The sequence below is a fragment of the Microcebus murinus genome, chromosome 12, assembly GCF_040939455.1.
Source record: "Microcebus murinus isolate Inina chromosome 12, M.murinus_Inina_mat1.0, whole genome shotgun sequence".
NCBI classification, from domain to species: domain Eukaryota; kingdom Metazoa; phylum Chordata; class Mammalia; order Primates; family Cheirogaleidae; genus Microcebus; species Microcebus murinus.
Window position 1 is genome coordinate 155,437 of NC_134115.1, and position 14,040 is coordinate 169,476.

The following is a 14,040-nucleotide window of genomic DNA, read 5'->3' on the forward strand; positions in this document are numbered from 1 at the left end:
GTCCGGTGGGTGTCTGCACTTTTGTGCTGGGCACCCCAGGGAGGCCCGGGGGCTGGCTGGACAACGTGGTCTGCTGGGCGGGGGGGTTGGAGGAGCAACTGATGCCCTTTGCACTTTGGGTAGCAAGAGTCTGAGGTGTCTCTGAGCCCTGTGCCCTGTGGGGGGGGGCGGGGGGGGGAGGTGGAGGAGGAGGAGGAGGAGGTGGTGGGAAGGGCCGGGGCCTGCAGTCCTGTTCCCGGGGTGGCACGGCAAGTGGCTTCTTCCACAGGCTGCTTGGCCTGGGCTCCCTGCACCTGGGCCTTTGGAGGACCGGCCCTGTGCTTGCCAACACTTCCTGCAGGGACCCAGAGCTGGGAGGTGGCATCTCTCAGCCCTGGGTCGGGCAGAGCCCCAGCGGGCCATGCCCACAACCTCTCTCAGCACCGGTCCCCCAGAAGGCTCCTTTGGGACCAGGATTCTCTTGCGGTGACTCTTTAAGGTCTGGCCCCTGGATGGAGGGGCACCAGGAGTAGAGGAGCAGGAAGGGGAAGGGGGTGGCCATGCGAGGGGACACTTTGAGGCCGAGTCCCAGCTTCAGCCTGATCCTCCTGGGAACCCCGCTCTGAGACAAGGAGCCGGGCTTCGCATTCCCACAGCAGCCAGTCGTGGGCTGAGGACACCTGGGGCGTTGGGAACTCCCTGGCTTCTCCTTGGTTTAACGTCTAGAGCTGCTTGTGAATCGCGCCGCCACACACACCCGAGCGCAGGTGTCTTCCGCACAGACTGCGGGCCTCGCTCTTCTGAACGCCGCCAGCTCGCCACCCACCCACGGGTGAACCTGGTCAGGGTGCTTTCTCTCAGGGGCAGACTCTTTTCCGGGCGGGCTACCGGTGTCTCTGTTTGCTCGTTTCTTTCTTCCATTTCGGGAAAGTCTTCCTTGCTGGGTGTGGAAATCTCCTATGCCTTCCCTCGCCTATTCTGTCAGCTTTAAAATTCTCTTTCAGTTGCCACCCTCACAGATGGATTAGGAAACTCTTTCCGGTGCACTCATTAGTGAAATGACCTCCAGGAAGCTGGAATCCAATATCTAATGGCCGATTTTTAGCGAGTCCACACGCCAGGGTGGTCGGGGTCCAATGCAGCCCCGGCCAGGCCCAGGCCCCTTGGACTGGGCCACAGGAGGACACGGAGGAGGGTCCCGGCCCCCACGAAGCGGTGCCGGCAGTTCTCCACGGGCTTGGGCGTTTTCCAGAGGTAGGAGATGGAGGGGACTGATTTCTTCAGCGCCCCCCAAACCACGCCACCCCACCCCACCCATGGGACACATCCCCAGAGAGAGACGCCCCATACACTGGCTGTGCCCCAGCCCTGGCCCGGGGGAATAGGCGGCAGCCCACCCACAGGGCGAGGGGGGGGGCGCAGCTGAAAGGGGTTGTGGGGGAGGGCGGCCCCTGGCTGGGGTCAAAGGGCGAGCGTCCCGCGCGTGCGCAGTCAGCGGCAGGCAGCGACGCGCTGGGGGTGGGCAGCGGGTAGGTGAAGGAGGCCGGGCGAGGAGACGAGGGGGGCTGGGAGGGCTCCACCTTGGCGAGTCCAGCCGTGGAGGCGCATCTTGTGTGAGTGTGAGTGAGTGTGAGTGTGTGTGTGTGTGTGTGTATAGAGAGACAGCCCCCCGCCCCGCCCCGCCCTGCCCCGCCCCGCCCATCCCCCCCGTCCCTGGGAGCCCGCGGGACCCGGCCGGCGAACTCAACCGGCCCGGCCCGGCGCGGGAGGCGGCGGCGGGGAAGCCCAGAGAGGCTCGGCTTCTTGAGCGGGGCAGGGGCGCCCTCCGCCGCCGTCTAGGGCCACACCACCCTGAACGCCCCCGATCTCGTCTGGTCTGGGAAGCTAAGCAGGGTCGGGCCCGGTTAGTACTTGGATGGGAGACCGCCTGGGAATACCGGGTGCCACAGGCGGCTGCTTTTTTTTTTTTTTTTTTTTTTTGCCTCTTGTTCTGTCCCCTTTCTGGGAGCGCGGCGGCGGCCCGGGGTGGGGGTCACCCCCACCCTCAGCGCCCGCGCGGTGCCTGGCGCCCCAGCCCGCACCGTGGGGCCTCCTCTTGTCCCAAGCCGCGACACCGCCGCCACGCGGCAGCATGCGTGGCATCTGGACTGTCAGGTCTCAGACCACAGGTCTGCTCTGTGGGAACCGACACGCTGGAGGAAACCTTGAGAGTCTGAGAGGGGAGGGAGTTCCAGAAGAAGGCCAGGATGTCATTTTGAGGGAGTATGTGACCAGAACTCATCCCGTTGCTTTTGGGGTTCTATGGGCTACACGCAGGAATCTTTGGTGGTGGCACCTGATGTTGGGGGATCCGGAGTCACACCCAGACCTGCTCCACAGGCCTCCTTTTACTTTTCTCTTCGGATTCATTATTTTTAAAAAGTGTCTCTTACCTCTAGGATTGCATTTTCTTTTCTCTCTCTCTTCAAGCAGATGATGGGAGTACAAGTATTCAGGTGACATGTGACGCCCGTGCCCCCCTCCCCCCTGCGTTCTTTTTTTTTTTTTTTTTTTTTTGAGACAGAGTCTCGTTTTGCTGCCCAGGCTAGAGTGAGTGCCATGGCGTCAGCCTAGCTCACAGCAACCTCAATCTCCGGGCTCAAGCACTCCTGCTGCCTCAGCCTCCCGAGTAGTTGGGACTACAGGCATGCACCACCACGCCCGGCTGTGTTTTTCTATATATATTAGTTGGCCAATTAATTTCTTTCTATTTTTAGTAGAGACGGGGTCTCGCTCTTGCTCAGGCTGGTTTCGAACTCCTGACCTGGAGCAATCCGCCCGCCTCGGCCTCCCAGAGAGCTAGGATTACAGGCGTGAGCCACCGCGCCCGGCCCCCCCTGTGTTCTTATTCATATACCTCTCATGTTGTTCCAGCGTATTGTGGGGGTACCAATGTTAAGGTCGGGTGCCTTGCCCTCTCCAAGCCTCCCCCCTCGGGTCAGAGCTTCAAGTGCGCCCATCCCCCAGTCGGTGCGCACCCACCCCATGCCTAATGGATGTGTATGCCCCTCCCCTCCCCCCACCCGCCCGACACCCACCCGATGAAGGTGATTCCTCTCTGTCCACTTAGGCGTCCATCCGTTCGTACCAATTTGCTGGTGAGCGCGCTCACGTGGTGCTCGTGTGTCCATTCTTGGGATACCTGGCCTACTGGAACGGGTTCCAGCTCTGGCCAGGAGAACACGAGAGGCGCCCTCTCACCGCTGCTCCTCACAGCCGAATGGCACTCCGTGGTGTCCACGCGCCACATTTTATTGATGCACTCCTGGATGGATGGGCACTCGGGTCGCTTCCACGTCTTTGCGATTGTGAATTGTGCCCTAACTGTCACCCTAACCCTTACCCAGCCCGTCTCCTCTGCCCCTGCCTGACGCACTCCTCCCCGGCCAGGCCCGTCACTGTCCTGGGCCCCCGCCTGACCGGCTCCTCCCCGCCCGGCCTGTCACCGTCCTCTGCCCCTGCCTGACATGCTCCTTCCCGCCCGCCCGGCCTCTCACCGTCCTGGGCCCCTGCCTGACCGGCTCCTCCGTCGCCTGGGCCTTCCAAGGGCTTGGTGTGGACGCTGCTTCCAGGAAGCCCACCAGAAACCCGGCAGCAGGGTGGCCGCAGCAGTCTCCAGCAGCCGTCCCTAAGTCGCCTGAGTGCGGGGGACGTGCCCCCGCTGTGCCGCGGGGGCCCAGCCTGGTGTCTTCCCTGAGGCCCTGCGGCTGCCGGCTGGGCTGCCGCTCCCCGCAAGGGGAGAGCCGCGGAGGTGGGGACCGCCTCCTGATGGGGACGTACACGCAGCTCTCCACGTCGGATTCCGGGGCTCTCTGTCCTGCCCGAAGGCCCAGCTGGCCTGCGGGTCCTTAGAGTGGCAAAAACATCCGAAAACTGAGATTGAGGGTCCGGTGGGTGTCTGCACTTTTGTGCTGGGCACCCCAGGGAGGCCCGGGGGCTGGCTGGACAACGTGGTCTGCTGGGCGGGGGGGTTGGAGGAGCAACTGATGCCCTTTGCACTTTGGGTAGCAAGAGTCTGAGGTGTCTCTGAGCCCTGTGCCCTGTGGGGGGGGGCGGGGGGGGGAGGTGGAGGAGGAGGAGGAGGAGGTGGTGGGAAGGGCCGGGGCCTGCAGTCCTGTTCCCGGGGTGGCACGGCAAGTGGCTTCTTCCACAGGCTGCTTGGCCTGGGCTCCCTGCACCTGGGCCTTTGGAGGACCGGCCCTGTGCTTGCCAACACTTCCTGCAGGGACCCAGAGCTGGGAGGTGGCATCTCTCAGCCCTGGGTCGGGCAGAGCCCCAGCGGGCCATGCCCACAACCTCTCTCAGCACCGGTCCCCCAGAAGGCTCCTTTGGGACCAGGATTCTCTTGCGGTGACTCTTTAAGGTCTGGCCCCTGGATGGAGGGGCACCAGGAGTAGAGGAGCAGGAAGGGGAAGGGGGTGGCCATGCGAGGGGACACTTTGAGGCCGAGTCCCAGCTTCAGCCTGATCCTCCTGGGAACCCCGCTCTGAGACAAGGAGCCGGGCTTCGCATTCCCACAGCAGCCAGTCGTGGGCTGAGGACACCTGGGGCGTTGGGAACTCCCTGGCTTCTCCTTGGTTTAACGTCTAGAGCTGCTTGTGAATCGCGCCGCCACACACACCCGAGCGCAGGTGTCTTCCGCACAGACTGCGGGCCTCGCTCTTCTGAACGCCGCCAGCTCGCCACCCACCCACGGGTGAACCTGGTCAGGGTGCTTTCTCTCAGGGGCAGACTCTTTTCCGGGCGGGCTACCGGTGTCTCTGTTTGCTCGTTTCTTTCTTCCATTTCGGGAAAGTCTTCCTTGCTGGGTGTGGAAATCTCCTATGCCTTCCCTCGCCTATTCTGTCAGCTTTAAAATTCTCTTTCAGTTGCCACCCTCACAGATGGATTAGGAAACTCTTTCCGGTGCACTCATTAGTGAAATGACCTCCAGGAAGCTGGAATCCAATATCTAATGGCCGATTTTTAGCGAGTCCACACGCCAGGGTGGTCGGGGTCCAATGCAGCCCCGGCCAGGCCCAGGCCCCTTGGACTGGGCCACAGGAGGACACGGAGGAGGGTCCCGGCCCCCACGAAGCGGTGCCGGCAGTTCTCCACGGGCTTGGGCGTTTTCCAGAGGTAGGAGATGGAGGGGACTGATTTCTTCAGCGCCCCCCAAACCACGCCACCCCACCCCACCCATGGGACACATCCCCAGAGAGAGACGCCCCATACACTGGCTGTGCCCCAGCCCTGGCCCGGGGGAATAGGCGGCAGCCCACCCACAGGGCGAGGGGGGGGGGCGCAGCTGAAAGGGGTTGTGGGGGAGGGCGGCCCCTGGCTGGGGTCAAAGGGCGAGCGTCCCGCGCGTGCGCAGTCAGCGGCAGGCAGCGACGCGCTGGGGGTGGGCAGCGGGTAGGTGAAGGAGGCCGGGCGAGGAGACGAGGGGGGCTGGGAGGGCTCCACCTTGGCGAGTCCAGCCGTGGAGGCGCATCTTGTGTGAGTGTGAGTGAGTGTGAGTGTGTGTGTGTGTGTGTATAGAGAGACAGCCCCCCGCCCCGCCCCGCCCTGCCCCGCCCCGCCCATCCCCCCCGTCCCTGGGAGCCCGCGGGACCCGGCCGGCGAACTCAACCGGCCCGGCCCGGCGCGGGAGGCGGCGGCGGGGAAGCCCAGAGAGGCTCGGCTTCTTGAGCGGGGCAGGGGCGCCCTCCGCCGCCGTCTAGGGCCACACCACCCTGAACGCCCCCGATCTCGTCTGGTCTGGGAAGCTAAGCAGGGTCGGGCCCGGTTAGTACTTGGATGGGAGACCGCCTGGGAATACCGGGTGCCACAGGCGGCTGCTTTTTTTTTTTTTTTTTTTTTTTTGCCTCTTGTTCTGTCCCCTTTCTGGGAGCGCGGCGGCGGCCCGGGGTGGGGGTCACCCCCACCCTCAGCGCCCGCGCGGTGCCTGGCGCCCCAGCCCGCACCGTGGGGCCTCCTCTTGTCCCAAGCCGCGACACCGCCGCCACGCGGCAGCATGCGTGGCATCTGGACTGTCAGGTCTCAGACCACAGGTCTGCTCTGTGGGAACCGACACGCTGGAGGAAACCTTGAGAGTCTGAGAGGGGAGGGAGTTCCAGAAGAAGGCCAGGATGTCATTTTGAGGGAGTATGTGACCAGAACTCATCCCGTTGCTTTTGGGGTTCTATGGGCTACACGCAGGAATCTTTGGTGGTGGCACCTGATGTTGGGGGATCCGGAGTCACACCCAGACCTGCTCCACAGGCCTCCTTTTACTTTTCTCTTCGGATTCATTATTTTTAAAAAGTGTCTCTTACCTCTAGGATTGCATTTTCTTTTCTCTCTCTCTTCAAGCAGATGATGGGAGTACAAGTATTCAGGTGACATGTGACGCCCGTGCCCCCCTCCCCCCTGCGTTCTTTTTTTTTTTTTTTTTTTTTTGAGACAGAGTCTCGTTTTGCTGCCCAGGCTAGAGTGAGTGCCATGGCGTCAGCCTAGCTCACAGCAACCTCAATCTCCGGGCTCAAGCACTCCTGCTGCCTCAGCCTCCCGAGTAGTTGGGACTACAGGCATGCACCACCACGCCCGGCTGTGTTTTTCTATATATATTAGTTGGCCAATTAATTTCTTTCTATTTTTAGTAGAGACGGGGTCTCGCTCTTGCTCAGGCTGGTTTCGAACTCCTGACCTGGAGCAATCCGCCCGCCTCGGCCTCCCAGAGAGCTAGGATTACAGGCGTGAGCCACCGCGCCCGGCCCCCCCTGTGTTCTTATTCATATACCTCTCATGTTGTTCCAGCGTATTGTGGGGGTACCAATGTTAAGGTCGGGTGCCTTGCCCTCTCCAAGCCTCCCCCCTCGGGTCAGAGCTTCAAGTGCGCCCATCCCCCAGTCGGTGCGCACCCACCCCATGCCTAATGGATGTGTATGCCCCTCCCCTCCCCCCACCCGCCCGACACCCACCCGATGAAGGTGATTCCTCTCTGTCCACTTAGGCGTCCATCCGTTCGTACCAATTTGCTGGTGAGCGCGCTCACGTGGTGCTCGTGTGTCCATTCTTGGGATACCTGGCCTACTGGAACGGGTTCCAGCTCTGGCCAGGAGAACACGAGAGGCGCCCTCTCACCGCTGCTCCTCACAGCCGAATGGCACTCCGTGGTGTCCACGCGCCACATTTTATTGATGCACTCCTGGATGGATGGGCACTCGGGTCGCTTCCACGTCTTTGCGATTGTGAATTGTGCCCTAACTGTCACCCTAACCCTTACCCAGCCCGTCTCCTCTGCCCCTGCCTGACGCACTCCTCCCCGGCCAGGCCCGTCACTGTCCTGGGCCCCCGCCTGACCGGCTCCTCCCCGCCCGGCCTGTCACCGTCCTCTGCCCCTGCCTGACATGCTCCTTCCCGCCCGCCCGGCCTCTCACCGTCCTGGGCCCCTGCCTGACCGGCTCCTCCGTCGCCTGGGCCTTCCAAGGGCTTGGTGTGGACGCTGCTTCCAGGAAGCCCACCAGAAACCCGGCAGCAGGGTGGCCGCAGCAGTCTCCAGCAGCCGTCCCTAAGTCGCCTGAGTGCGGGGGACGTGCCCCCGCTGTGCCGCGGGGGCCCAGCCTGGTGTCTTCCCTGAGGCCCTGCGGCTGCCGGCTGGGCTGCCGCTCCCCGCAAGGGGAGAGCCGCGGAGGTGGGGACCGCCTCCTGATGGGGACGTACACGCAGCTCTCCACGTCGGATTCCGGGGCTCTCTGTCCTGCCCAAAGGCCCAGCTGGCCTGCGGGTCCTTAGAGTGGCAAAAACATCCGAAAACTGAGATTGAGGGTCCGGTGGGTGTCTGCACTTTTGTGCTGGGCACCCCAGGGAGGCCCGGGGGCTGGCTGGACAACGTGGTCTGCTGGGCGGGGGGGTTGGAGGAGCAACTGATGCCCTTTGCACTTTGGGTAGCAAGAGTCTGAGGTGTCTCTGAGCCCTGTGCCCTGTGGGGGGGGGCGGGGGGGAGGTGGAGGAGGAGGAGGAGGAGGTGGTGGGAAGGGCCGGGGCCTGCAGTCCTGTTCCCGGGGTGGCACGGCAAGTGGCTTCTTCCACAGGCTGCTTGGCCTGGGCTCCCTGCACCTGGGCCTTTGGAGGACCGGCCCTGTGCTTGCCAACACTTCCTGCAGGGACCCAGAGCTGGGAGGTGGCATCTCTCAGCCCTGGGTCGGGCAGAGCCCCAGCGGGCCATGCCCACAACCTCTCTCAGCACCGGTCCCCCAGAAGGCTCCTTTGGGACCAGGATTCTCTTGCGGTGACTCTTTAAGGTCTGGCCCCTGGATGGAGGGGCACCAGGAGTAGAGGAGCAGGAAGGGGAAGGGGGTGGCCATGCGAGGGGACACTTTGAGGCCGAGTCCCAGCTTCAGCCTGATCCTCCTGGGAACCCCGCTCTGAGACAAGGAGCCGGGCTTCGCATTCCCACAGCAGCCAGTCGTGGGCTGAGGACACCTGGGGCGTTGGGAACTCCCTGGCTTCTCCTTGGTTTAACGTCTAGAGCTGCTTGTGAATCGCGCCGCCACACACACCCGAGCGCAGGTGTCTTCCGCACAGACTGCGGGCCTCGCTCTTCTGAACGCCGCCAGCTCGCCACCCACCCACGGGTGAACCTGGTCAGGGTGCTTTCTCTCAGGGGCAGACTCTTTTCCGGGCGGGCTACCGGTGTCTCTGTTTGCTCGTTTCTTTCTTCCATTTCGGGAAAGTCTTCCTTGCTGGGTGTGGAAATCTCCTATGCCTTCCCTCGCCTATTCTGTCAGCTTTAAAATTCTCTTTCAGTTGCCACCCTCACAGATGGATTAGGAAACTCTTTCCGGTGCACTCATTAGTGAAATGACCTCCAGGAAGCTGGAATCCAATATCTAATGGCCGATTTTTAGCGAGTCCACACGCCAGGGTGGTCGGGGTCCAATGCAGCCCCGGCCAGGCCCAGGCCCCTTGGACTGGGCCACAGGAGGACACGGAGGAGGGTCCCGGCCCCCACGAAGCGGTGCCGGCAGTTCTCCACGGGCTTGGGCGTTTTCCAGAGGTAGGAGATGGAGGGGACTGATTTCTTCAGCGCCCCCCAAACCACGCCACCCCACCCCACCCATGGGACACATCCCCAGAGAGAGACGCCCCATACACTGGCTGTGCCCCAGCCCTGGCCCGGGGGAATAGGCGGCAGCCCACCCACAGGGCGAGGGGGGGGGCGCAGCTGAAAGGGGTTGTGGGGGAGGGCGGCCCCTGGCTGGGGTCAAAGGGCGAGCGTCCCGCGCGTGCGCAGTCAGCGGCAGGCAGCGACGCGCTGGGGGTGGGCAGCGGGTAGGTGAAGGAGGCCGGGCGAGGAGACGAGGGGGGCTGGGAGGGCTCCACCTTGGCGAGTCCAGCCGTGGAGGCGCATCTTGTGTGAGTGTGAGTGAGTGTGAGTGTGTGTGTGTGTGTATAGAGAGACAGCCCCCCGCCCCGCCCCGCCCTGCCCCGCCCCGCCCATCCCCCCCGTCCCTGGGAGCCCGCGGGACCCGGCCGGCGAACTCAACCGGCCCGGCCCGGCGCGGGAGGCGGCGGCGGGGAAGCCCAGAGAGGCTCGGCTTCTTGAGCGGGGCAGGGGCGCCCTCCGCCGCCGTCTAGGGCCACACCACCCTGAACGCCCCCGATCTCGTCTGGTCTGGGAAGCTAAGCAGGGTCGGGCCCGGTTAGTACTTGGATGGGAGACCGCCTGGGAATACCGGGTGCCACAGGCGGCTGCTTTTTTTTTTTTTTTTTTTTTTTGCCTCTTGTTCTGTCCCCTTTCTGGGAGCGCGGCGGCGGCCCGGGGTGGGGGTCACCCCCACCCTCAGCGCCCGCGCGGTGCCTGGCGCCCCAGCCCGCACCGTGGGGCCTCCTCTTGTCCCAAGCCGCGACACCGCCGCCACGCGGCAGCATGCGTGGCATCTGGACTGTCAGGTCTCAGACCACAGGTCTGCTCTGTGGGAACCGACACGCTGGAGGAAACCTTGAGAGTCTGAGAGGGGAGGGAGTTCCAGAAGAAGGCCAGGATGTCATTTTGAGGGAGTATGTGACCAGAACTCATCCCGTTGCTTTTGGGGTTCTATGGGCTACACGCAGGAATCTTTGGTGGTGGCACCTGATGTTGGGGGATCCGGAGTCACACCCAGACCTGCTCCACAGGCCTCCTTTTACTTTTCTCTTCGGATTCATTATTTTTAAAAAGTGTCTCTTACCTCTATGATTGCATTTTCTTTTCTCTCTCTCTTCAAGCAGATGATGGGAGTACAAGTATTCAGGTGACATGTGACGCCCGTGCCCCCCTCCCCCCTGCGTTCTTTTTTTTTTTTTTTTTTTTTTTGAGACAGAGTCTCGTTTTGCTGCCCAGGCTAGAGTGAGTGCCATGGCGTCAGCCTAGCTCACAGCAACCTCAATCTCCGGGCTCAAGCAATCCTGCTGCCTCAGCCTCCCGAGTAGTTGGGACTACAGGCATGCACCACCACGCCCGGCTGTGTTTTTCTATATATATTAGTTGGCCAATTAATTTCTTTCTATTTTTAGTAGAGACGGGGTCTCGCTCTTGCTCAGGCTGGTTTCGAACTCCTGACCTGGAGCAATCCGCCCGCCTCGGCCTCCCAGAGAGCTAGGATTACAGGCGTGAGCCACCGCGCCCGGCCCCCCCTGTGTTCTTATTCATATACCTCTCATGTTGTTCCAGCGTATTGTGGGGGTACCAATGTTAAGGTCGGGTGCCTTGCCCTCTCCAAGCCTCCCCCCTCGGGTCAGAGCTTCAAGTGCGCCCATCCCCCAGTCGGTGCGCACCCACCCCATGCCTAATGGATGTGTATGCCCCTCCCCTCCCCCCACCCGCCCGACACCCACCCGATGAAGGTGATTCCTCTCTGTCCACTTAGGCGTCCATCCGTTCGTACCAATTTGCTGGTGAGCGCGCTCACGTGGTGCTCGTGTGTCCATTCTTGGGATACCTGGCCTACTGGAACGGGTTCCAGCTCTGGCCAGGAGAACACGAGAGGCGCCCTCTCACCGCTGCTCCTCACAGCCGAATGGCACTCCGTGGTGTCCACGCGCCACATTTTATTGATGCACTCCTGGATGGATGGGCACTCGGGTCGCTTCCACGTCCTTGCGATTGTGAATTGTGCCCTAACTGTCACCCTAACCCTTACCCAGCCCGTCTCCTCTGCCCCTGCCTGACGCACTGCTCCCCGGCCAGGCCCGTCACTGTCCTGGGCCCCCGCCTGACCGGCTCCTCCCCGCCCGGCCTGTCACCGTCCTCTGCCCCTGCCTGACATGCTCCTTCCCGCCCGCCCGGCCTCTCACCGTCCTGGGCCCCTGCCTGACCGGCTCCTCCGTCGCCTGGGCCTTCCAAGGGCTTGGTGTGGACGCTGCTTCCAGGAAGCCCACCAGAAACCCGGCAGCAGGGTGGCCGCAGCAGTCTCCAGCAGCCGTCCCTAAGTCGCGTGAGTGCGGGGGACGTGCCCCCGCTGTGCCGCGGGGGCCCAGCCTGGTGTCTTCCCTGAGGCCCTGCGGCTGCCGGCTAGGCTGCCGCTCCCCGCAAGGGGAGAGCCGCGGAGGTGGGGACCGCCTCCTGATGGGGACGTACACGCAGCTCTCCACGTCGGATTCCGGGGCTCTCTGTCCTGCCCGAAGGCCCAGCTGGCCTGCGGGTCCTTAGAGTGGCAAAAACATCCGAAAACTGAGATTGAGGGTCCGGTGGGTGTCTGCACTTTTGTGCTGGGCACCCCAGGGAGGCCCGGGGGCTGGCTGGACAACGTGGTCTGCTGGGCGGGGGGGTTGGAGGAGCAACTGATGCCCTTTGCACTTTGGGTAGCAAGAGTCTGAGGTGTCTCTGAGCCCTGTGCCCTGTGGGGGGGGGCGGGGGGGGGAGGTGGAGGAGGAGGAGGAGGAGGTGGTGGGAAGGGCCGGGGCCTGCAGTCCTGTTCCCGGGGTGGCACGGCAAGTGGCTTCTTCCACAGGCTGCTTGGCCTGGGCTCCCTGCACCTGGGCCTTTGGAGGACCGGCCCTGTGCTTGCCAACACTTCCTGCAGGGACCCAGAGCTGGGAGGTGGCATCTCTCAGCCCTGGGTCGGGCAGAGCCCCAGCGGGCCATGCCCACAACCTCTCTCAGCACCGGTCCCCCAGAAGGCTCCTTTGGGACCAGGATTCTCTTGCGGTGACTCTTTAAGGTCTGGCCCCTGGATGGAGGGGCACCAGGAGTAGAGGAGCAGGAAGGGGAAGGGGGTGGCCATGCGAGGGGACACTTTGAGGCCGAGTCCCAGCTTCAGCCTGATCCTCCTGGGAACCCCGCTCTGAGACAAGGAGCCGGGCTTCGCATTCCCACAGCAGCCAGTCGTGGGCTGAGGACACCTGGGGCGTTGGGAACTCCCTGGCTTCTCCTTGGTTTAACGTCTAGAGCTGCTTGTGAATCGCGCCGCCACACACACCCGAGCGCAGGTGTCTTCCGCACAGACTGCGGGCCTCGCTCTTCTGAACGCCGCCAGCTCGCCACCCACCCACGGGTGAACCTGGTCAGGGTGCTTTCTCTCAGGGGCAGACTCTTTTCCGGGCGGGCTACCGGTGTCTCTGTTTGCTCGTTTCTTTCTTCCATTTCGGGAAAGTCTTCCTTGCTGGGTGTGGAAATCTCCTATGCCTTCCCTCGCCTATTCTGTCAGCTTTAAAATTCTCTTTCAGTTGCCACCCTCACAGATGGATTAGGAAACTCTTTCCGGTGCACTCATTAGTGAAATGACCTCCAGGAAGCTGGAATCCAATATCTAATGGCCGATTTTTAGCGAGTCCACACGCCAGGGTGGTCGGGGTCCAATGCAGCCCCGGCCAGGCCCAGGCCCCTTGGACTGGGCCACAGGAGGACACGGAGGAGGGTCCCGGCCCCCACGAAGCGGTGCCGGCAGTTCTCCACGGGCTTGGGCGTTTTCCAGAGGTAGGAGATGGAGGGGACTGATTTCTTCAGCGCCCCCCAAACCACGCCACCCCACCCCACCCATGGGACACATCCCCAGAGAGAGACGCCCCATACACTGGCTGTGCCCCAGCCCTGGCCCGGGGGAATAGGCGGCAGCCCACCCACAGGGCGAGGGGGGGGGCGCAGCTGAAAGGGGTTGTGGGGGAGGGCGGCCCCTGGCTGGGGTCAAAGGGCGAGCGTCCCGCGCGTGCGCAGTCAGCGGCAGGCAGCGACGCGCTGGGGGTGGGCAGCGGGTAGGTGAAGGAGGCCGGGCGAGGAGACGAGGGGGGCTGGGAGGGCTCCACCTTGGCGAGTCCAGCCGTGGAGGCGCATCTTGTGTGAGTGTGAGTGAGTGTGAGTGTGTGTGTGTGTGTATAGAGAGACAGCCCCCCGCCCCGCCCCGCCCTGCCCCGCCCCGCCCATCCCCCCCGTCCCTGGGAGCCCGCGGGACCCGGCCGGCGAACTCAACCGGCCCGGCCCGGCGCGGGAGGCGGCGGCGGGGAAGCCCAGAGAGGCTCGGCTTCTTGAGCGGGGCAGGGGCGCCCTCCGCCGCCGTCTAGGGCCACACCACCCTGAACGCCCCCGATCTCGTCTGGTCTGGGAAGCTAAGCAGGGTCGGGCCCGGTTAGTACTTAGATGGGAGACCGCCTGGGAATACCGGGTGCCACAGGCGGCTGCTTTTTTTTTTTTTTTTTTTTTTGCCTCTTGTTCTGTCCCCTTTCTGGGAGCGCGGCGGCGGCCCGGGGTGGGGGTCACCCCCACCCTCAGCGCCCGCGCGGTGCCTGGCGCCCCAGCCCGCACCGTGGGGCCTCCTCTTGTCCCAAGCCGCGACACCGCCGCCACGCGGCAGCATGCGTGGCATCTGGACTGTCAGGTCTCAGACCACAGGTCTGCTCTGTGGGAACCGACACGCTGGAGGAAACCTTGAGAGTCTGAGAGGGGAGGGAGTTCCAGAAGAAGGCCAGGATGTCATTTTGAGGGAGTATGTGACCAGAACTCATCCCGTTGCTTTTGGGGTTCTATGGGCTACACGCAGGAATCTTTGGTGGTGGCACCTGATGTTGGGGGATCCGGAGTCACAC

At 63.4% G+C, this 14,040-nt stretch overlaps 4 pseudogenes; all 4 read left to right on the forward strand.

Moving 5' to 3' along the window:
• The first annotated feature begins 1,812 nt into the window (after positions 1-1,812).
• On the forward strand, positions 1,813-1,931 carry LOC142874556 (uncharacterized; annotated as a pseudogene).
• Positions 1,932-5,714: 3,783 nt separating this feature from the next.
• On the forward strand, positions 5,715-5,833 carry LOC142874557 (uncharacterized; annotated as a pseudogene).
• Positions 5,834-9,612: 3,779 nt separating this feature from the next.
• On the forward strand, positions 9,613-9,731 carry LOC142874558 (uncharacterized; annotated as a pseudogene).
• Positions 9,732-13,512: 3,781 nt separating this feature from the next.
• LOC142874584 (uncharacterized) lies at positions 13,513-13,631 on the forward strand (annotated as a pseudogene).
• The last annotated feature ends 409 nt before the right edge of the window (positions 13,632-14,040 follow it).